A 22,476-nucleotide genomic window follows, 5' to 3' on the forward strand; every position below is an offset into this window, starting at 1 on the left:
AAGTTTCTCGAAAGAAATTGCAGTTCTGCAAACCACAGGTAACATATTTAGGTCACCTCTTATCGAAAGAAGGGAGGAAACTCACACCCGACAGGACCCAGGCAATTCTAGACACTCCTGTTTCCAAGAATCAGAAGCAAGTCCACTCTCTGATAGGCCTCACCTCCTTCTGCCGACAGTGGTTACCGAACTTTAGCCTCATTGTCAAACCCCTTCTCTCCCTCCTAGCCAAAGACACCACCTCACCTTTCCCCTGGACACCCGAATGCCAGTCCGCATTCAGAGAATTGCGAGATGCCCTTTGTTCAGCACCTGTTCTAGGAACCCCAGACTACTCCAAACCATTCTTCCTCTACACACATGAAAGGGAAGGATGTGCATTGTCCGTCTTAGCGCAATCAATTGGTCACAAACATCGCTCTTGTGCATATTTCTCTGCCACCCTCGACCCAGTAGCTAGAGCGTTGCCAGCATGTTTGCGCACTGTGGCAGCTGCAGCAGTATCCATACGCCAGAGCGAAGTAAAAGTGCTCTCCAATCCAAACACTGTGTTAGTACCCCATGCAGTCGACACGCTACTAAACCGGAACAAAACCCAACACTTGACTAGCGCACGACTGAGAGGTTACGTGTTGACCCTGCTAGCACCACACATCACCCTGAAGCGATGCACCACTCTCAATCCAGCCACATTGTTACCTCTACCCGAAACTGACCCTGGTGTGACTCCCCTGCATGACTGTGTAACCCTCACTGATGAACCGACAATGAGTAGAGTAGATCTCTGAGACACTGCCTTTCCAGGGCCAGATGGGGAACTATGGGTAGACGGCTCGTGCATTAAACTTCCCGATGGCACTACCTCAGCTGCATATGCCGTCACCACAGCCCGAACCATCCTAGAGACAGCCCGCATTGCCCAACGATCCGCCCAAGCGGCAGAGCTCATTGCCCTCACACGAGCATGTATTTTAGCAAAAGGTACGACAGTAAACATATCACCGACAGCCAGTACGCCTTCGGGGTGGTTCACCATTTTGGGCTCCTGTGGAGAGAAAGAGGGTTCCTGACTTCACACGGCACAACATCCAACATGGAGATCTAGTCTCCGCATTGACGGAAGCAGTCCTCCTACCCAAGCAGCTAGCAGTGATTAAATGCCAGACACATAAGAAAGTGACGGACCTCATTGGACAGGGAAACGCATTAGCCGACATTAACGCCCGAACCACAGCCCAGGACAAAACCACGACACGAATGTACGTGACCAGGTCACAAGCAGAACAATGGACTGACGCTAGAACGACTGTAAGGGATATACAAATGACAGGCATACAGGACGAACTGACTGAATGGGCTCGGTTGGGACTAAAAGACGAGGAAGGCTGCTGTAGGACAAAAGACGGAAACAAATGGCTGCTACCTAATGCCTATCTGATCCCCATACTGACCATGGCACATTTACCAGCACACATAGGATCTGCCCCCATGACCGAACTGATCACCAGAGTATGGCATAACAGCAAGATAGCAGAATCTGCAAAATGCCTAGTACAGCAATGCCTAGTATGCCTGCAACACAACCCAGGGAAAGGGACCGTTGTACCACGGGGAGGGTTTGGAGTCCCTGATCACCCCTTCGAAGTCCTCCAAATGGACTACATCCAGCTAGAGAGGTACCATGGTCTAAAATACGTTCTAGTGATCGTGTGGGCCTTTAGCAAATGGGTGGAGGCCTACCCCACCCGTGACAACACCACCTTAGCTACTGAGAAGGTATTACTGAAAGAGTTCTTCCCCCGATATGGCCTCTGTAGAATTTTATGGAGCGACAATGGCCCCCACTTCGTAGCAAAAGTTATACAGAACATACTGAAAGGGTTGGGGGGAAAGCAAAAGTTTCATGCCGTTGTCCACCCCCAATCAGCGGGCCTGGTAGAGAGACACAACGTCACGCTAAAACTGAAGCTAGCAAAAATAGTCGCCACGACTGGATGGAAATGGCCAAACGCCCTCCCACTGGCATTGCTGTCAATGCGCTCCACCCCAACCAAACACCGACTGACCCCTTACGAAGTAGTCTTCGGCAGGCCTATGAACATTTGGGCGGCACCTAAGCCAACCTCCAATAATGATGTCCCGGACATACTAATGTCTGACTATTTGTACAAATTAACTAACGAACTAACACTTATCCACCAACAGGTGCAGCAAGCCATACCAGACGTATCCAGGGGCCCAGGACACGATATCAAGCCTGGGGACTTCGTGCTGACATGAAATTTTCAGTGGTCGAAGAGCCTGGAACCCATGTGGACGGGCCCCTGGCAAGTCTTGATCACCACCCGAACTGCCCTTCGAGTGGAAGGAAAAAGAAACTGGCTTCTTGCGCACCACTGTAAGAAGATATCTCCGACACTGACGGCCCCCGAAGAAGTGAACAGCCAAGAAGAGCTCCTGACAAAAGACCGACCAGCCCTGAGTTGCTACCCACAGACAGAGACACTTGAACTGGCAGAGTTTCCCGACCCCACGGTACCATCCAAGAAAGGGTACAATTTGAGATCGACGAAAGTAGAGTGCGCCGACAAGCAGGCCACTAACTGAATCAAAAGTCTCAGAATGGAAGCTAACACTACAAATGCTACCAGGAGAAACGCTAGACGAAAGTATGTGGTCCTGCCAGTCATCGAGCCTCTTGAAGGTGATGGAAGAACCCGGACGACCGAAGAACCACCACGAGAACTCCAAACTTGCCAAATTGCACAGTACAAAGACAATAACCCTCGTGGCAGCATCTCTCACCTGCCTCTTGCTGATGGTCACAGTCTGGATCGTTGAAAAGAATGCTCCCGCTTACAGGACAATGTCACCCACCATGCAACCCACCACCAAGAAAGAACACTATCTGGTGTCACTGTCACTACGCCTCCGAGAACGGCGCAAAGAATTCTGGAATAATTCTTTCGTAGAATTATTGCACCAGCACAATCTTGCCGCAAATGCCACAAACTGTTGGATCTGTGGGTTGCTACCTCATGCCACTGAACATTCCATTCCTTTTATCCCTTCACCCTTCTCTGTTCATGGATCCTGCCTTGCCTGGTTAATGCTCCTGCAAGAGAGCTACAAAGACAATGCCACATCCGATAGGACAATCAAACAATTTTACAATGAGTTCTGGCTGAACAAAACGGGAAGAACACTCGCTCCCTTCTGCCCTCTGACTTTGAATGCAACCTTTCCAATGAACATTCCCGCCAAAGAACGATTTGAAATGCAAGTGTACAACAACCCCGCCAGACCTACATTTTCCTATCTAAAGAAACAAACTGCTGCAACTTTGACAGTGGCCCTATCTGTGGTGAACGTCCCAGGCCTTGTCTGCATCAAAGGCCATGGACCTAAGATCGTGGGTCCCAGCTCTTGCCAAATAACGAAGACTCTGAACACTGCCGACCCCCCTTCATTTGTTGCATCGCCCAACATGTACTTCATCTGTGGTACCAAAGCCTACACCTGGCTCCCAAAAGGCTGCGGGGCACGTGTTACATCGCTTTTGTTCTGCCTCCAACCTACACAGCTCCTGCAGACCATCAGAGAGAAAGGCGTTACAAAGACACAGAACAAGCAGACTTCGCCACATCACAGTTCCTCGATGCGGCAAAAGGACTCGTCCCGGTATGGGGCCCGATGGCAAACAGCCGAGCCATCCGGCACCTAACTCAAGCAGTTGAAACAGCCTTGAACGTCACTGCTGGCATCCTCACCAACAACACAGCTGAGCTTCAGGCGGTCCGCCTGGTGGCTTTACAGAACCACATTGTTCTAGATGTGGTACTAGCGGATCGTGGAGGAGCATGCCGCATCATCGGAGCCAGTTGCTGTATTTACTTCCCTGACAACTCACCCTCTGTTTTCAAGGCAATTCAACACCTCCACCGGCTGGCGTCAGAAATCCATCAGGAGTCAGAGACTTGGACACTTGGAAGCTGGTTTTGGGGCATTTTAAAAGAATGGGGCTGGAAAATAATGATGATCCTCTTGGTTCCAATATTTATAATATGTGGTTGTGGTTTGGGGATACATTGTATGCCACTTTTGTGTTCTATTTGCCTGAACTCCTTGCACCCTAAGACTATGGACACTGAGCTCACGAAGATGAGAGTAATAAACGATAGAGAGATACAGGACATTATGGACATTGAGGTAGACTAGCAAGCTGGCTGGACTATGTTCAAAGGGAGGACTGTAGAAAATAAAACCACAAATATGAACATTGCCGGCGCCATCTTGCTTAGCGAAGGCCTTTACGTGCACGTAAGCAGCAACAATTTTAGACATCGGGCCATTTCATACTCTGCTGGTCACCTGTGAGTCACCCCAACCTCGCTATCACCCCCCGCGCTCTGACTAAGCCTGAACACATGTACCAGGGTCGTAAAACCTTGTCAGCATGACAATGCCCCGGAGTCACTTCCCGCACCAAACCCACTTATCCTTTCATCCTCCGCACACGGGCAGGCCAATTTGATAACCTCCTCCACTGCACCTGGCCACTCAATCCGGCCCCAGGCACTAACAGACCCCTGTGGACATAGTTTATTACCCACACACAACAGAACTTGCTTCACCACCAAAGGGGCCGGAATTTAATCAGTGACACGACCCCTTAGATCTGACCAATTCCACATGTTTAGATCCTGTCGGAATGTCCAGCTTCGAGATAGCGATCATCTGTTAGGTCTGGGTGGAGGGACGATTGCTGCGGGGTTTGTGTGGGAACTAGCTTGAGGCGGGGATTCCAAGGATGTTTGACTATGCAATAAACTGACGTCAGGAATGTTTGACCATGTAATAAACTGACGAAAAAACATATAAAAGGCCATGCCACAGGGATGCATTTAGAACACCTCCTGACGATAGCCCCGGTGTCTGATGTGATGTGTTCTCCTCTAGAAAAATAAACCTGTTCTTCGCCTTCCACTTACCAGCGCCTGCCTTGTTATTTTGATCGCTAATCTTAGGGTGAATTAGAGGTGGTTTGCCCCAAGCGGCATCGAAAGTCTTGGGAGTCTCGCTGCTTTTCATCACTTCCACCTCACCCTTCCACCTCACCCTTCCACCTCACCCTTCCCTTTTTTACCCTTCCCTTCCTTCTCCTTTCCTCTCCTCTCCTTTCCCTGCCCAACCCCCACTCTGTTTCCATCCATCTGCTCTCTTACCCCTCCCCTCACCCTTCCACTAACCCTTCCCTTCCCCATTCTGCCTCCCTTCACCTCCCTTCCTGTTACCTTCCCCTCACCCTTCCCTTCTTCCCTTCCCCTTCTTCCTACCCCTTGACTCCACACTCCTCCCTTCCTTTCCCCTCCTCTGGACTTCCCTTCCCTGACCTTCCCTTTCCTTCTCCAATCCCATTCTTCACCCTCAACTTGCCGCCACACCACACCCTCTGTTCTTCCCTTCTCTCACCCTTCCCCTATCCTTCCTTCCCCACAACCTCCTTACCTCTTCCATCCCCGCCCCTCCTCTTCCCTTTCCTTCCCTTCTCTACTCTACTCTTCATTTCCCCTTCCTAACCCTTACCTCCTCACCCTCCCTCCATTTCCTCCTTCCCCTCACACACTCCTTCCTTTCTTTTCCTTCCCCTACCTTCCAATCCTCCTCAACGTTCCCCTTTCTACCCTTCCCTTCCTTCTCCTTTCCCTGCCCAACCCCACCCCACTCTGTTCCCATCCCCTCTGCTCTCTTCCCCTCCCCTCACCCTTCCATTGCTCATTCTTCCTCACTTCACCTCCCTTCCTGTCACCTTCCCCGCACCCTTCCTTCCTCCCTACTCAACCCTTCCCTTCCCTTCCCCTCACCTCCCTACCCCTTGACTCCACACTCCTCAATTCCTTTCCCATCTGATCACCTTCCCTTCCCTTCACCAACCCCATTCTTCACCTTCCCCTTGCCTCTGAACCACACCCCTCTTTTCTTAATTTCCCTCACCCTTCTCTTCTTCCCTATACTTCCTTCACCCTCCCCACCCCTTCCGTTCCCCATCTCTTCCTGCCCCATCATTCGCCCAACCCCTTCTCTTCCCCTTTCCTTTCCTCATCTCCTCCTGTCTCATTGTCTCCCCACCCCCTTCCTCTCCCCTACTCTTGCCTCCCCACCACACCCCTCATCTTCCTCTTCCCCTCTCCTCCCATTCCCATCCATTCCCTACCTTTCCTCCCCCTTTCCTTTGAACGCCTCTATGCTTTCTTCCCCTCAACCTCCTTACCCCTTCCCTTCCCTTCCCTTCCCACCCCACCCTCCCTTTCCTTCCCTTCCTATCCTGTCCCATCCTTTCTCTTCACATCTCCCTCTCTACCCCCTCACTTTGCATCTCTTCCCTTCCTTTCTGATCTCTTCCCCTATCCCTCCCCTCCCCCTCACTTCCCTTCCCCATCCCCTCACTCCCCTTCCCTTCTACCCTTCCCTCCCTTCCTTTCTCGTTCCCTCATCCTCCCCTTCCACCATTCCTTCCCTTTTCTTCCCTCACTCTTCCCTTTCCCTAAACCTCGCCTTCTGACATCCCTTCTTGCACCCCACCCTTCTCTTTCCATCCTTTCACACCCCTCCTTTTCTAATCTTCATTTCCCCTCCCTACCTCTTATCTCCTCATCCTTCCATCTCCTTCTTTCCCTCCCTTTCCTTTCTTTCCCTTCCCCTAAATTCCCTTCCTCCTCACCCTTCCCATCTATCCTTCCCTTTCTTTCTCCTTTCACCTACCTTCCCATCACCTTCTCACCCTTCCCTTCTTCCCTACCTAAACTTCCCTACCCTACCCTTCTCCTCACCTCCCTACCCCTTGACTCCCCACTCTCCCCACTCCTCTTTTCCCCTCCGCTCGCCTTCCCTTTCCTGACTTTCCCTTCCCTTCACTAATCCCATTTTTCACCCTCCTCTTGCCTCCCTACCGCACTCCTCCTCTTTTCTTCCCTTCTTCCCTATATTTCCTTCCCCATCTCTTCCTATCTCATCGCTCGCCCAACCCCTTCTCTTCTCTTCCCCTTTTCTTTTCTTTTCTTTCCTCCCCCCTTTCCTTTCATTTTCCCATCTCCTCCCATCGCAATGCTCACCCAACCCCTTCCTGTCCCATCTCCTCTCCTCTCCCCTCCCCTCCCAACCACACCCTTTCTCTTCCCCTCTCCTCCCATCCCTTCCCTACCTTTCCCCCTTCCCTTTGAACGTCTATACTTACTTCCCCTCAACCTCCTTACCCCATCCTAGACCTCCTTATCCCATCCCACCCCACCCTCCCTTTCCTTCCCTTCCCATCCTTTCCCTTCATATCTCCCTCTCTAACCTCCCCCTTTGCAACTCTTCCCTTCCTTTCCGATCCCCTCACTTCACTTCCCTTCCTCATCCACTCCCTCCCCTTCCCTTCTACCAATCCTTCCCTTCTCTTTCTTCGCCCTTCTCTTTCCCTCTCCCTCACCTTCCACCATCCCATACCATCCCTTACCCTTCCCTTTACTTCCCACACACCTCTCCTCTTTCCTTTCCCTTCTCTCCTCTTGCCCTTCCTAACCCTTACCTCCTCACCCTCCCTCCATTTCCTCTCCCCTCACTCTCCCCTTCCTTTCTTTCCCTTCCCCTACCTTACCTTCCTCCTCAGCCTTCCTCTATCCTTCCCTTCTCCTTTCCCTGTCCAACCCCACCCCACTCGGCTCTCATTCCCCTCCCCCTTCCATTCATCCTTCCCTTCCTCCTTATTTTTTCTCCCATCACCTCCCTCCCTCCCTTCCCTTCCCTTCTTTTCTACCCTTCCCTTCCCCTCACCTCCCTACCCCTTGACGCCACACTCCTCCCTTCCCTTTCCCTCCTCTCACCTTCCCCTCCCTGACCTTCCCTTCCCCCTTCCCTTCATCATTCCCATTCTTCACTTTCCACTTGCCTCCACACCACACTCTTCTTTTCTTTCCTTCTCTAACCCTTCCTTTCTTCCCATCACCTCCATACCCCTAACCTTCTCACCCTCCCCAAACCCTTCTCTTCCGCCTTTCCTTTCCCTTTCCCCATCTCCTCCCATCTCATCGCTCACCCAACCCCTTCCGTCCGCCCTTCCTCTCCTCTCCCATACCTACCTTTCTTCTCTACTCTTCACTTCACTTCCCTTCCCCTCTCTACTCTACTCTCCCCTTCCTTTCCCCTCTCTACCCTTCCTTCTCCTTTCCCTACCCAATCCCACCCCAGTCTGTGAGAGAGTGTAAGAGTCTGTGAGAGTGTCTGTGAGAGTGTGAGAGAGTGTCTGTGAGGGAGTGTCTGAGGGAATGTCTGTGAGAGAGTGTCTGTGAGAGTGTCTGTGAGTCTGTGAGAGTCAGTGAGAGTGTCTGTGAGTGTCTGTGAGAGTTTGTGAAAGTTTGTGAGAGAGTGTCTGTGAGAGTCTGTGAGAGTGTCTGTGAGAGAGTGTCTGTGAGAGTCTGTGAGAGTGTCAAGAGAATGTCTGTGAGTCTATGAGAGTATGTGAGAGAGTGTGAGTCTGTGAGAGAGTGTCTGTGAGAGAGTGTCTGAAAGTCTGTGAGAGTGTCTGTGAGAGTGACTCTGTGAGAGAGTGTCTGTGAGTATCTGTGCGTGTCTGTGAGAGTGTCTGTGAGAGTGTGTGTGAGAGTCTGTGAGAGAGATTGTGTGAGAGAGTGTCTGAGAGTCTGTGAGAGAGTGTCTGTGAGAGTCTGTGAGAGAGTGTCTGTGAAAGAGTGTCTGTGAGAGTGTGAGAGAGTGTCTGTGAGAGTATCTGAGAGTGTCTGAGAAAGAGTGTCTGTGAGAGTCTGCGAGAGAGTGTGAGTCTGTGAGTGTCTTTGAGACAGTATCTGTGAGAGAGTGTGAAAGAGTGTCTGAGAGTCTGAGAGAGTCTGTGAGAGAGTGTCTGTGAGAGAGTGTGAGAGTATAAGAGATTGTCTGTGAGAGTCCGTGAGAGAGGGTCTCTGAGAGTCTGTGAGAGAGTGTCTGTGAGAGTGCCTGAGAGAGTCTGTGAGAGTGTGTCTGTGAGAGTCTGTGAGAGTGTCTGTCAGAGAGTGTCTGATAGAGTGTCTGTGAGAGTGTGAGTCTGCGAGAGAGTGTCTGTGAGAGTCTTGAGAGAGTGTGTGAGAGAGTGTCTGTGAGAGTGTCTGTGAGAGTCTGTGAGGGAGTTTCTGTGACTGTCTGTGAGAGTGTGAGGGAGTATCTGTGAGTGTCTGTGATAGTGTCTATGAAAGTTTGTGAGAGTGTCTGTGAGAGTCTGTGAGTTTGAGAGTGTCTGTGAGAATCTGTGAGAGTGTCAAGAGAGTCTGTGAGAGTCTGTGAGAGAGTGTCTGTGAGAGAGTGTCTGATAGAGTGTCTGTGAGAGTGTGAGTCTGTGAGAGAGTGTCTGTGAGAGTCTGTGAGAGAGTGTGTGAGAGAGTGTCTGTGAGAGTGTCTGTGAGAGTCTGTGAGGGAGTGTCTGTGAGTGTATGTGATAGTGTCTATGAAAGTTTGTGAGAGTGTCTGTGAGAGTCTGTGAGTTTGAGAGTGTCTGTGAGAATCTGTGAGAGTGTCAAGAGAGTCTGTGAGAGTCTGTGAGAGTCTGTGAGAGAGTGTCTGTGAGAGTGTCGCTCGTCAAGAGGTGTAGTGTGATCTTTCATTGACTGCCACTGGAGGGACTGCGTGAAGCGCTGTGACCCGAAGAGAAGGAGGAAAGGAGACTTGTTGTGCCCTGCGGGATACCAGGACTGCGAGGAAAAACAAGGAAGAGGAGAGAGGCGATCAACGGTGGCGAGAAGACGAGAGTATTATGGCGCCACACTTGGATTTTTAGATCCGTGGTAGGACTGTCGCTACACAAATTATGTCCTGGTGACCGAGGCGGCATATTTGGCGAAAATCACTTTGAAACCATAAAAGTGAGTCCTCGAACTATATAGAAGAAAAGTGGACAGGTGTATACCCAGAATAAATATACCCTATCAGTCACGACTCCCGAAATCCAACTGGAAACGTTTTTCAAAGTATTGGTGCAACATAATTCTATATGTATGCTCAAGCCCTAGTCCTGATGAGGCCCAGAATTTAAAGGGGCTGAAACACGTCGACAACCTTGGAAACGGACACCTAATGAATTCAAATTTGGTGACAATTAAGAAAAGAGCAGTTTAAAACAGTAGGGATAAAATAATCTATTTTAAGGAAACTGCGAAAGTAGGGTGTACCAGTAAGATTACGGAATACTCTTTAGATAACAAAGTATAGAGTATCCATTTAAAGAATAGGGGCTATTTTTGAAACGTTGTGTAAATAATGTAGTCATTTTTTCACTTTTTCAATTTCTAATTTCCTTTTGAGATTTATGTATGTTGTGTGATATGTTGTGTGATAATTTTGTATATATAGCTTTTTTAGATTTAAAGAACCCAAAAGAATTGTATCTTTGTTTGAAAAAGAAATGTGGAAAGTAAAAGAATAAATATACAAAAAAAGATATGAGTGAATAAAATACATTATATAAAGAATATATATAATTTTTGGATTGATTTCTTTAGGTTTCAGGATGTAAATGAAATATATAACTGAGTTGATTTATTTCTGAAAAATTATGCAAGGTCAGATGGGTAATTGATAGACCTATCTGTAATAAGTATTTATACATATTGGTTCCATAGCATCATTTTTGTTATTGAAGGACTGCGAGGACCAGCATTCCATTCCAATCCACAGCTGGTGCCTCTTCCCGGTATCAACACGCCCACTTGCCTGCAGCTTTAATACGCCTCGCGGCCCCCGCTCCGCGGGAGCCGCTCGTCGAGAGGTGTAGTGTGATCTTTCATTGACTGCCACCGGAGGGACTGCGTGGAGCGCTGTGACCCAAAGAGAATGGGGGAAAGGAGACTTGTTGTGCCCTGCGGGATACCGGGACTGCGAGGACCAGCATTCCATTCCAATCCACAGCTGGTGCCTCTTCCCGGTATCAACCAGCCCACTTGCCTGCAGCTTTAATACGCCTCGCGGCTCCCGCTCCGCGGGCGCCGCTCGTCGAGAGGTGTAGTGTGATCTTTCATTGACTGCCACCGGAGGGACTGCGTGAAGTGCTGTGACCCGAAGAGAAGGAGGAAAGGAGACTTGTTGTGGCCTGCGGGATACCGGGACTTCGAGGACCAGCATTCCATTCCAATCCACAGCTGGTGCCTCTTCCCGGTATCAACCCGCCCATTTGCCTGCAGCCTTAATACCAGGCCCCTCCCGCGTATCGCGGGACGCGCGCGGGATTGCGACGGGCAAAGCCCGGGCAGTGGCGTCACTAGGGGGGTGCGGGGGGTGCGGACCGCACCGGGTGACACCAATACATGGGGTGACACCAATCTGCACTGCAGCCTCGCCTCTGCTCTCACCTTTACTGTTGCTCCCTGTGCAAGCCAAGCTTGTTCCTCATGCTGTTCACACTCGCCAGCGTCTCACAGGAGATCTGCAATGCTTGACTGCAATTTTCTTTGCTCACAAGGCAACTCTACAGCAGCCTAGCTCATCTGAGGGTGCATGGTTTCCTATTTTTCAGTATCTTGCACAGTCTTCAGTTTTCCAGTGAACCAGTTCCAAATTTCAGCTTGCTCTTCACTACAGTGCCATCTGCTGCTCGCACTCTTGTTTATACAAATCCAGGGAAGACAGATGGAGTAAGAGAGAGAGAGACAGAGGGAGCTAGAGGGAGTAATACAGAGAGAGGGAGCTAGAGAGAGCAAGACAGAGAGAGAGGGAGCAAGAGGGAGAAACAAAGAGAGAGAGGGAGCTAGAGAGAGTAAGACAGAGAGAGAGGGAGCTAGAGGGAGTAAGACAGAGAGAGGGAGACAGAGGTAGCTAGAGGTAGTAAGACCGAGAGAGGGAGCTAGAGGGACTAAGACGGAGAGAGAGGGAGCTAGACAGAGCAAGACAGAGAGAGAGGGAGCTAGAGGGACCAAGACAGAGAGGGAGCTAGAGGGAGTAAGAGAGAGGGAACTTGAGGGAGCTAGAGGGAGTAAGACAGAGAGAGAGGGAGCTAGAGGGAGTAAGACAGAGAGGAGAGAGAGGGAGCTAGAGGGAGTAAGACAGAGAGAGAGGGAGCTAGAGGGAGTAAGGCAGAGAGAGAGGGAGCTAGACAGAGAGAGGGAGCTAGAGGGAGTAAGATAGAGAGAGAGGGAGCTAGAGCGAGCGAGCAAGACAGAGAGAGAGGGAGCTAGAGGGAGTAAGAGAGAGAGAAGGAGCTAGAGGGAGCAAGACAGAGAGAGGGAGCTAGAGGGACTAAGATGCAGAGAGAGGGAGCTAGAGGGAGTAAGACAGAGAGAGAGGGAGCTACACGGAGCAAGACAGAGAGAGAGGGAGCAAGACAGAGAGGGAGTAAGAGAGAGGTAGCTTGCGGGAGCTAGAGGGAGTAAGACAGAGAGAGAGGGAGCTAGAGGGAGTAAGACAGAGAGAGAGGGAGCTAGAGGGAGTAAGATAGAGAGAGAGGGAGCTAGAGGGAGTAAGACAGAGAGAGAGGGAGCTAGAGGGAGTAAGACAGAGAGGGAGACAGAGGGAGCTAGAGAGAGTAAGACAGGGAGAGAGGGAGCTAGACAGAGAGGGAGCTAGAGGGATTAAGATAGAGAGAGAGGGAGCTAGAGGGAGCAAGACAGAGGGAGAGGGAGCTAGAGGGAGTAAGAGAGAGAGAGGGAGCTAGACAGAGAGGGAGCTAGAGGGAATAAGACAGAGAGAGGGAGCGAGAGGGAGTAAGACAGAGAGAGAGGGAGCTAGAGGGAGTAAGACAGAGAGAGGGAGACAGAGGGAGCTAGAGCAAGCCCGTCTGCGCCCGTCCGCGTACGGCCGGGTCCAGGGCCAGAACCCCTGCCCGAATCCCTTCACCCAACTATAAAGTACTCCCGCAGAGATCTACTGAGCCTCAGACCTCCCCCACCCTCCTGTGATTACATCTATAATCTTAAGGGACCTTTCACCTGCTGCCCCTCATGTAGACCAGTGCAGCTCACGCTACCCTCTAAACCCAGCAAACTTGCCACCCTTAACTTTGCCTCTTTGAATTGCCGTTCACTACCCAAACATGCGACTCAGATTGCCGACATCATAGAAGACCATGGAATTGATATACTCTTCCTCACGGAAACATGGCTCGGCCCTCATTCTCAATCTGACATGGTCCTAGCAACCCCACAGGGCTACTGTATTCAATCCTTACCCCGTCCTCTAGGCAGAGGAGGCGGGTTAGCCATCATTCATCGAGAACACCTCCACTGCAAAACCCACGACGCACAGATTACCGACGCAGAAAGTCTGCACTTCTCTGTCACACTTAGCGCAACCACCTCCCTTTCAGGACTCCTCATTTACCGCCCTCCCGGTACCCCGGGCCCCTTCACCTGTTCGCTACTGGACTTAGTCACAACGCAAGCCCACTCCCTATCAAACTACATGATAGTTGGAGACTTGAACATCCACCTAGAAGACCCGGCCAACCCGGTAGCCCATGATCTGATTCAAGATCTAGCGGCTCTCGATATCCATCTTTTAAACTCCGGAGCCACCCACACCAAGGGCCACCTTTTAGACCCCGTATTTACCAACTCGTCCTCAATGCTTGCCAAGGAGGCCTTTCCCCTCCCCTGGACAGACCACTTCCTGGTCTCTTTTCAATTACCGGGAACCTTCACGACAAACCGTACACCCCCTACCTTCAGTAAGGATAGGACCTGGCCCAGACTCTCCACGGACGATTGGGCTCAGACCCTGGAAAAAACATCCCTGCCCAGGCCGAAGACCCAAATATGGCTGACAAAAGATTCAGAGACTGGATTACCGTCTCCCTAGACCTTATACTTCCACTCAGAAATAGAGAGAATAAAAACGGCAAACATGGCTCAGCACCATGGTACTCCGCAGAGTTGAGAACACTGCGCAAAAATTGCAAAAAGGCCGAACGACTCTGGAGAAAGACTTGGCAACATGCCAACAAAGAAGCTTACCAGTCTGCGGTCAAAATTTACAAAGAGGCTATCAAATCAGCCAAAGCTTCCTACTACAACACACGTATACAAGAAGCATCCAATTCAGCCCGAGAATCTTTTCTGATCGTCAAAGAGCTGACCAAAGTCCCCTCCACCTCCTCCTCCATCACCCCTAAAGTTGACAGAAGCAACGAACTAGCCAACTTTTTCAACGAGAAAATCACCCGGATCCTGGCTTCCCTCCCTCCCCCCTGCTCCCCCAACCTCACGGAAAGTAGCACTTCCCCCGAACCGACTAAAAGCATCTGTCATTCTACGCTTCAGACTTTCCGACCTGTCACCCACGCAGAGGTTGAGCGAACCTTAGTTAAAATGAAAAGTGGTTCCCCTTTAGACCCAGCCCCTATCAGGTTCCTCAAGACCGTAGCCTCAGTAATCGTCCCCACCATTACGGACCTTATCAACTGTTCCTTCTCCCATGGAACCGTCCCCGACAGCTGGAAGAGTGCTGTGGTTAAAGCACTCTTAAAAAAAACCCAGCTAGATCCATCAGACCTGTCCAACTATAGGCCAATATCCCTACTCCCAGGCATTGGCAAAGTCACCGAGAAATTGGTAAACATCCAATTATCCCAGTTCCTCGAAACAAATAAACTGCTTCGACAATCCCAAACCGGTTTTCGTCCAGGCCATGGAACTGACACCGCACTCCTTGCAGTGATCGAAGAGGCAAGGGGCTTACTAGATTCAGGGGGATCAGTGGCAGTGATCCTCCTGGATCTAAGTGCAGCCTTCGACACGGTCAACCACCGTGTCCTTCTGAGTAGATTGACAAATGCAGGACTTACTGGGACAGCTATCAAATGGATCGAATCCTATCTTACAGGACGCACCTTTCAAGTATGGGATGACAGCCACCACTCATCCACCCTCCCACTCACTAGCGGCGTCCCCCAGGGCTCCTCCCTAAGCCCGACGCTTTTTAACGTCTATATGGCCCCCCTCGAGGACGTGGTAACACCTTTTAACATCAAAATGGTGAGTTACGCTGACGACACCCAACTAGTCGTCTCCCTGTCCCAGCTGATTGACCATCCTGAAAATCTTACCAACTGCCTCATAAACATCCACAACTGGATGAACGAATCATCATTGAAACTGAACGGGACTAAGACAGAGGTAATGTTACTCGGCAAACAATGGACAACCATCCCTCCCACGATATGGCCCGATGTATTCGGTGAAATCCCCCCCCCCAAATCGGAAATCAAGACACTCGGGGTATGGCTAGAGCCACAGCTTACAATGAAGACCCAGGCAACCAAAACTTCGGGCACTTGCTTTGGGCTAATGCGTAAAACCCGTAAAATTCTGCCCTTACTCCCACCCATGTCCAGAAAGCTCCTCATCCAGGGCCTAGTGTTGTCCCGTCTGGACTACAGCAATCTGGTCTATTTGGGAGCCCCAGAGGCTACCCTCACGAAACTCCAGCGGACACAGAATGCGGCAGCACGCATGATTACCAATACCCCCTCCAGATTATCCGCCAAGCCAGCCCTTAAAGCCCTGCATTGGCTGCCTGTGCGCCAAAGGGTGCACTTTAAAGCAATGTGTATCACACACAAAGTCTACAACGGATCTGGCCCTGCGATCCTTAGTGAAATGATCACTCCTTATACAGCAACCAGATCACTACGATCTCAAAATGAGAATCTTGTCCGCATCCCCAGATTAAAAAAAGCCCGAACAGGAGGTCGTCAATTCTCAGTTCAGGCGGCCAAGGGCTGGAACGCACTCCCTCGCGCCCTCAGACTGGAATCCAACTTCCTTGCATTCCGAAAAAAACTAAAGACCCATCTGTTCCCCAAATAATACCCCTCGGCTACCTACCCTCTCAATGGGATTCAAGTTATATAGCGCGGGGATGCCCTTGGGTCACCAGGCGCTTTAGAAATCGCTAAAATAAATAAATAAAAATAAAAGAGGGAGCAAGACAGAGAGAGAGGGAGCTAGACAGAGAGAGGGAGCTAGAGGAAGTAAGACAGAGAGAGAGTGAGCTAGAGGGCGCTAGACAGAGAGTGGGAGCTAGAGGGAGTGTTAGAAAGGCGAACCCGGGGGAGGCAGAAGGTGTCTGACTGACCACCCCTAGGTCTACCCCTCCTTCAGAGAAGGGACCGAGCGATGTCGAGAGGCCTCCGACGGGAGGGCCCTCTCCTAGAATCGCACAGCAGAGTAACCACACCACTACAAATATACACCACACGTAGATAGAGTTTTCAATCTTTATCGGGCAATAAGTATCGTTTCAATATATACAGCAGATCCAGAGATCTGGAAAGTCTCGTGGCAAGGGGCAAGGTAGCGGGACAGTCTTATAGATGGTCGGTTGCAATGGGACCCTACGCACAGCTCTCAATCCTCGAGCTGGGGGGTTCCGGAAGGTTGGGCCGCGGCAGCGCCAGCAGGCTCCAGGATGGTTCAGCGAGCGTGGACCGCGGCAGCGCCAGCAGGCTCCAAGATGATTCAGCGAGTGTGGACCGCGGCAGCGCCAGCAGGCTCCAAGATGATTCAGCGAGTGTGGACCGCGGCAGCGCCAGCAGGTTCCCAGATGGTTCAGCGAGTGTGGAACGCGGCAGCGCCAGCAGGTTCCGAGATGGTTCAGCGAGTGTGGACCGCGGCAGCGCCAGCAGGCTCCAAGATGATTCAGCGAGTGTGGACCGCGGCAGCGCCAGCAGGTGCCCAGATGGTTCAGCGAGTGTGGACAGCGGCAGCGCCAGCAGGTTCCGAGATGGTTCAGCGAGTGTGGACCGCGGCAGCGCCAGCAGGCTCCAAGATGATTCAGCGAGCGTGGACCGCGGCAGCGCCAGCAGGTTCCCAGATGGTTCAGCGAGTGTGGACCGCGGCAGCGCCAGCAGGTTCCGAGATGGTTACAGCGAAGATGGACCGCGGCAGAGCCAGCAGGCTCCAGGTAGAACAGCAAGGTGAGTTCGCCTCAGGGTCAGCCGCGACATCGTCAGCAGGGCTTCTCGACTCCGGGATACAACTGCCGTCCTACTCCGGGGCTGGCCCAGATATAGGTCTGGAGTCCTTTGATGTCCGGACCCTCTCGCCTGGGGGTCAGAGGGGCCGGGATGATGGTGTCCAGACACCCAGCAGGGGGGTGGAGCCGGAGCCCAGGGAGGCTGGAGGGTGATCGAAACCAGGCATCCGGGGATGGTTGGAGAGCCATCGAAACTCCCCTCTCCTTGTCTCTGGTGGAGTGGCCACTCTACCACCCGGAGGGTTCTTGGTGCCTCGATGGCGGGCTCGCTGGGGCCGTGGCCGCGGCTGGTCCGGGACCACGTGTCTGTGACGTGATGGGCCCAAGATGGCGTCGGGCCTGGAATGAGGGTCCGGGGTGGGCACTGTACCGGTACTGCTGGGGCGGCCCGAGGGTGCCGTGTCAGTGGTTGTGGGCCGCCGGGTGGCGGATCTGGTGGTTTGGAGGGCGTGCAGAGGTGTGCCCGAGGCTGACCCGGGCTGGATGGAGGGCCGATGTCGTCCGGGGCCCGCCATGCGGAAGGGGTAGGACCACGCCACGAGGCCGGGTCCAACACGCGTCCCCCCCAGCTGAAGGCAGGGGAGAGTCACCCATCTTCTTGGGGATTCTCCTCGCCAAGGCGAAAGAATCTGGAGAGGCCGTCAGCGTTGGCGTGGTCGTTGCCAGGGCGATGTTCCACGGTGAAGTTCATCCCTTGGAGGGAGATGGACCAACGTAGCAACTTCGGGTTCTCGCCCCGCATCTGCATCAACCACCGCAGGGGCCGGTGGTCGGTCTGTACTCGGAAGTGGGTGCCAAAGAGGTAGGGCCGGAGCTTCTTTAGGGCCCATACGACGGCAAATGCTTCCCTCTCGATGGTGCTCCATCGTTGTTCTCGGGCCAGCAGGCGCCGGCTGATGAAGGCCACAGGAAGGTCAACTCCGTCAGAGTTCATTTGGGACAGTACGGCCCCAATGCCGTGTTCCGAGGCGTCAGTTTGGACGATGAACTCTCGGCTGTAGTCGGGGGCCTGGAGCACCGGGGCTGAGCACATGGCAGTCTTTAGTGTCTCAAAGGCTACTTGGCACTCAGGGGTCCAGTGCACCTTCGGGGGTAGTCTCTTGGAGGTTAGTTCTGTGAGGGGCCCCACAATGCTCCCATAGTCCTTTATGAACCGTCGGTAGTATCCAGTGAGCCCCAGGAAGGCTCGGACGGCGGTCTGGGTGACGGGGGGCTCCCAGGCCTGGATGGCGTCGATCTTGGGTTGAAGGGGAGCCACTTGGCTGCTCCCCACTTGGTGTCCCAGATAGGTCACGGACCCTTGACCGATCTGGCACTTGCTGGCTTTTATTGTTAGCCCGGCCCGTTGGAGGGCCGTCAGGACCTTCCAGAGGTGGGTCAGGTGCTCGTCCCAACAGAGGCTGTACACCGCAATATCGTCCAGATAGGCGGCACTGAACTCTTCCAGCCCTGCCAGCACCCGATTCACTAGTCTCTGGAAGGTGGCCGGAGCATTCTTCATGCCGAAGGGCATCACGTTGAAGTGGAAGTGGCCATCGGGGGTCGAGAAAGCGGATCGTTCTTGTGCCCCTGGTGTAAGGCCGATTTGCCAGTATCCGGCCGTGAGGTCGAAGGTGCTGAGGTACCTGGCGGCTCCCAGGTGATCGATCAGTTCATCCGCTCGGGGAATGGGATGGGCGTCGGTCCTGGTGACGGCATTCAGTCCCTGGTAGTCGACACAGAACCGCAGCTCCGGGGGCACCCCGGGGGCGGCGGCCTTAGGGACCAGGACGACGGGACTGGCCAATGGACTGTCTGAAGGTTCGACTACCCCTAGGGCTAGCATCTTGGAAACTTCGGCTTGGATGCAGGCCCGGACTCGGTCGGGGACTCGGTAGGCTCGGTGCCGCACGGGCGGACTGTCCCCGGTGTCGACGTCGTGGACACACCACTGGGTGACTCCGGGGGTGAGAGAAAATAAGTTCGCAAATTGACCCAGCAGTTCCTGGCAGTCCTGGCGCTGTTTGGGTGTCAGCGCGGGAGAGAGGGAGACTCCCTCGACGGAGCCATCTTTCTCGGAGGTGCTCAGGAGGTCTGGTAGTGGCTCGGAGTCGTCCTCTGCTCCGTCATCGGTAGCCAACAACAGGCTCAGTTCGGTGCGGACAAAGTGGGGCTTGAGCCGGTTGGCGTGTAGGACCCGGAGGGGGTTCCGGGGGGACTCCATGTCCACTAGGTAGGTGATGGGGCTCTTGCGCTCCACCACTTTGAAGGGCCCCGTCCATCTGTCCTGGAGGGTACCGGGGTCGACCGGGGACATGACCCAGACCTGCTGGCCCGGCTCGAATTCAATGGACGAGGCATTTTCATCATACCAGCGCTTCATCGCCTCTTGACTGGCCTTCAGGTTGGTTTCGGCCAGTTCCCGGAACTTCCGAGTCTGGTTGCGGAGAGTCAAGAGGTATCGGAAAATATCGGGCGGAGTATCGGAGGCGGCCAGCTCACAGCCTTCCTTGACCAGGCTGAGGGGGCCTCGCACCGGGTGTCCATATAATAGTTCAAAGGGGCTGAACCCCAGGGACTTCTGGGGTACCTCCCGGTAGGCGAACAGGAGGCATGGCAGCAGAACGTCCCATTTGCGCCGGAGGGGCTCTTCTAGGCCCTTGATCATTCCTTTCAGGGTCCTATTAAATCGCTCCACTAGTCCATTCCCTTGAGGGTGATACGGGGTGGTGAACTTATACGCGACCCCGCACTGTTGCCACAGGGACCGCATATATTTCGATATAAAGTTTGTACCCCGATCACTGATGACCTCTCGGGAGAAGATCCCCATTAGCGCCCGACCCACTACGGGGCTGTGATAGTCCGGAGGGGGATAGCTTCTGGGTAGCGGGTGGCATGGTCCACCAGGACGAGGATGAAGCGGTGCCCCTGGGAGGTTGGAGGATCCAGGGGCCCCACGATGTCGATCCCTACTCGCTCGAAGGGAGTGGTCACCACGGGAAACGGTTGGAGTGGGGCCTTGATTTTCCCCCCACTCTTTCCGCTGGCTTGGCAGGTCGGACAGGTTCGGCAGTGGTTGTACACATTGCGGCGCATCTTCGGCCAATAAAAGTGGGTCACCATGCGGCTGTAGGTTTTGTCCTGCCCCAGGTGTCCGGCGAGGGGCACATCATGTGCCAGGTTTAAGAGAAAGTCTCTGAAGTGGAGGGGGACGACTAGCACTCGGCCGGCCCCCAGCTCGACGATCTTTTGTTCACTATACAGGAGGTCCTGGTCCCAATAGATCCAGTGGGACCCCGAGGAGTCTCCTGTGGCTTGCGTGGCGGCTTGTTGTCGGAGTCCCTCAAGGGAAGGACATGTCTTTTGTTCCCGACGGAAATGCTCGCGGGTGGGGCCCCCTTCTTGGCGCCACTGGGCTAGTTCGGGAAGGGGCCCGAGCTCGGGAAGTTCTTCATGGCTGGGGTCCTGCGGCCCCAGTTTGGGTTCGGCCGTGGCAGTGGCGGGTGGCGGAGGTGCCGGCCATTCAGGTTCTTCGGGCAGATTGTCTTCGGTTGGGACGGCGTCCCGGGTGGACATGGATCGGGTCGTTACGCAAACCCATTCAGGAAGGCCTAGCATCCCCAGATGCTCTCTTCGCTCGATCTGTGCCCAGGGGGAACTTTCCAGGTCGTTCCCTAGGAGGCAGTCTACCGGGGCATCATCTCGGTCGGTGACTTTCAGCAGGCCGGACACTCCTCCTCCCTCGAAGGGGATGCGGGCCATCTGGCACAGGCTCTCGGAATTGTCCGCTGACCGGACAGGGCACAGAACGTGGGGCAAGATTTGTTCTGGGGTCACCAGATGGCAGCGGACGGTGGTTATGCTGGCCCCCGTGTCACGGAGAGCCTCGGCCCGGCGTCCGTTGATGGTGACCCACTTGCGGTACTTCTGGGTGTTGACCGGAATCTGGTCTCGGGGGATCATGTCTTTGTCGCCCAGGGAGGCGAGGCACATGGCCGCGGACTCCCATTCTTCTGGTTCCATAGGGACCTCTTCTTCTTCATCCTTTTCTGCGCTCAGGGCAGCTGCAGTGATTTGTTGGGCCGGGGGGCCCAGTGGTGCCGGGCCGCTGGTTCATGGGGCAGAGAGGATCATTGGCATAGTGATCCAGCCGTTGGCATCTGTGGCACGTAACGTTGGGGCGTGGCCCCGGTCGGGCTGGATGGCCCCCCTCGGGCTGGCGGCTGGTGTAGAGGAGGCGGGCGAAGACCCCGGCGGAAGGTTTCGACCTCGGCTGATGCCAGACCCGCCGCCTCGCGGCCGGTGGTTCCCCGGGGACCCTCGTCCGTATTCTCCTGTGGTGTTCCGGTGGACGCGGTTGCTCGCCCACCGATCTGCTTCGACCGCTAGCTTCCGCGGCTCGGTCAACTTGGTCGTATTAATTGTCAATTGCTGTCGTAGTTCAATGAAGCAGTTGTTGGAGAGGTGCTCCCATAACATCAGGTCGACCAACTGCTGGTAGGTAGTGACCTGACTGCCTTTGACCCACCCCTCGAAGGCTCTGCTAAAAAAGTTCACATATTCTACCCAAGTGGTACCGGGCATTTTTTTACAGTCTCGGAACCTCTGCCGGTACATTTCGGGGGTGAGTCCGTAGCGCGTGAGTAGGGCCGTTTTCATGTGTTCATAGGAGGTCATTTCGGTGTCAGGGAGTTCCAGCAGGGCGTCTCTCCCTTCGTTGACGAACTTTCCCCACAGGCCGGCGCCCCAATCCTTCAGGGGCACCCGATGGGCGGTCATGGCTACCTCGTAGGCTTTGAACCATTGTTGGATATCATCGTTCTTGTAGTATTCTTTGACTACATCTTTCGGTAGGTGAACCTTGGTGTCCACGGGAGGGGCCGCGGTCTTGGCCCCAGCCGCGCTATCTTCGTTGATCTTGGCTTTGATTTCTAGTTCTCTCAGGCCTCGTTCGTGTTCATAGGCTAGTCGTTTTTCTTCGAGGTCACGTTGTCTCCGTTTCTCTTCTAGATCCCCCTCCAGCCGTAGTTGCTCGAGGGCTATCTTTTTCTCCGCTAGCTGGAGTTCTCCGTCTAGCCGGAGTCGTGCAAGTTCCACTTCGTGTAGCCGGTTGCGCTCTCGTTCTCGAGCGTCTTCATAGATGAGGTCCGCGTTTAGTGTTGCGGTGCTTTCCCCCGTCGGGGGTGCGCTGGTTTCCTGTTGCCCGTTCGGGCCATTCTCCTCTTGGGGTGGTCTGTCTTGGGTTTCCACCCAGGCTTGTAGGGCCGATTTGAAGTCCTCTTTTGTGCTCAGGCCAGTGGTAGCGATACCCATGTCTTTACAGAATTGTTTTAGTTCTTGGTGGCTGTATTCTTCTATCTTCTTTTTCTGGAATTCGGCAGGTAGGTTGGTTCCTTGGGTCGTCATGGTCTCTGTGTGTTTTTCCGTCGTAGCGGGTCGATCACTCTGTACGATTTTGCGTTGGCTCGGATCGCAGCGCCTGCCACCAATGTTAGAAAGGCGAAC

This window comes from Lissotriton helveticus, chromosome 4_1 (genome assembly GCF_964261635.1).
Source record: "Lissotriton helveticus chromosome 4_1, aLisHel1.1, whole genome shotgun sequence".
NCBI lineage: Eukaryota > Metazoa > Chordata > Amphibia > Caudata > Salamandridae > Lissotriton > Lissotriton helveticus.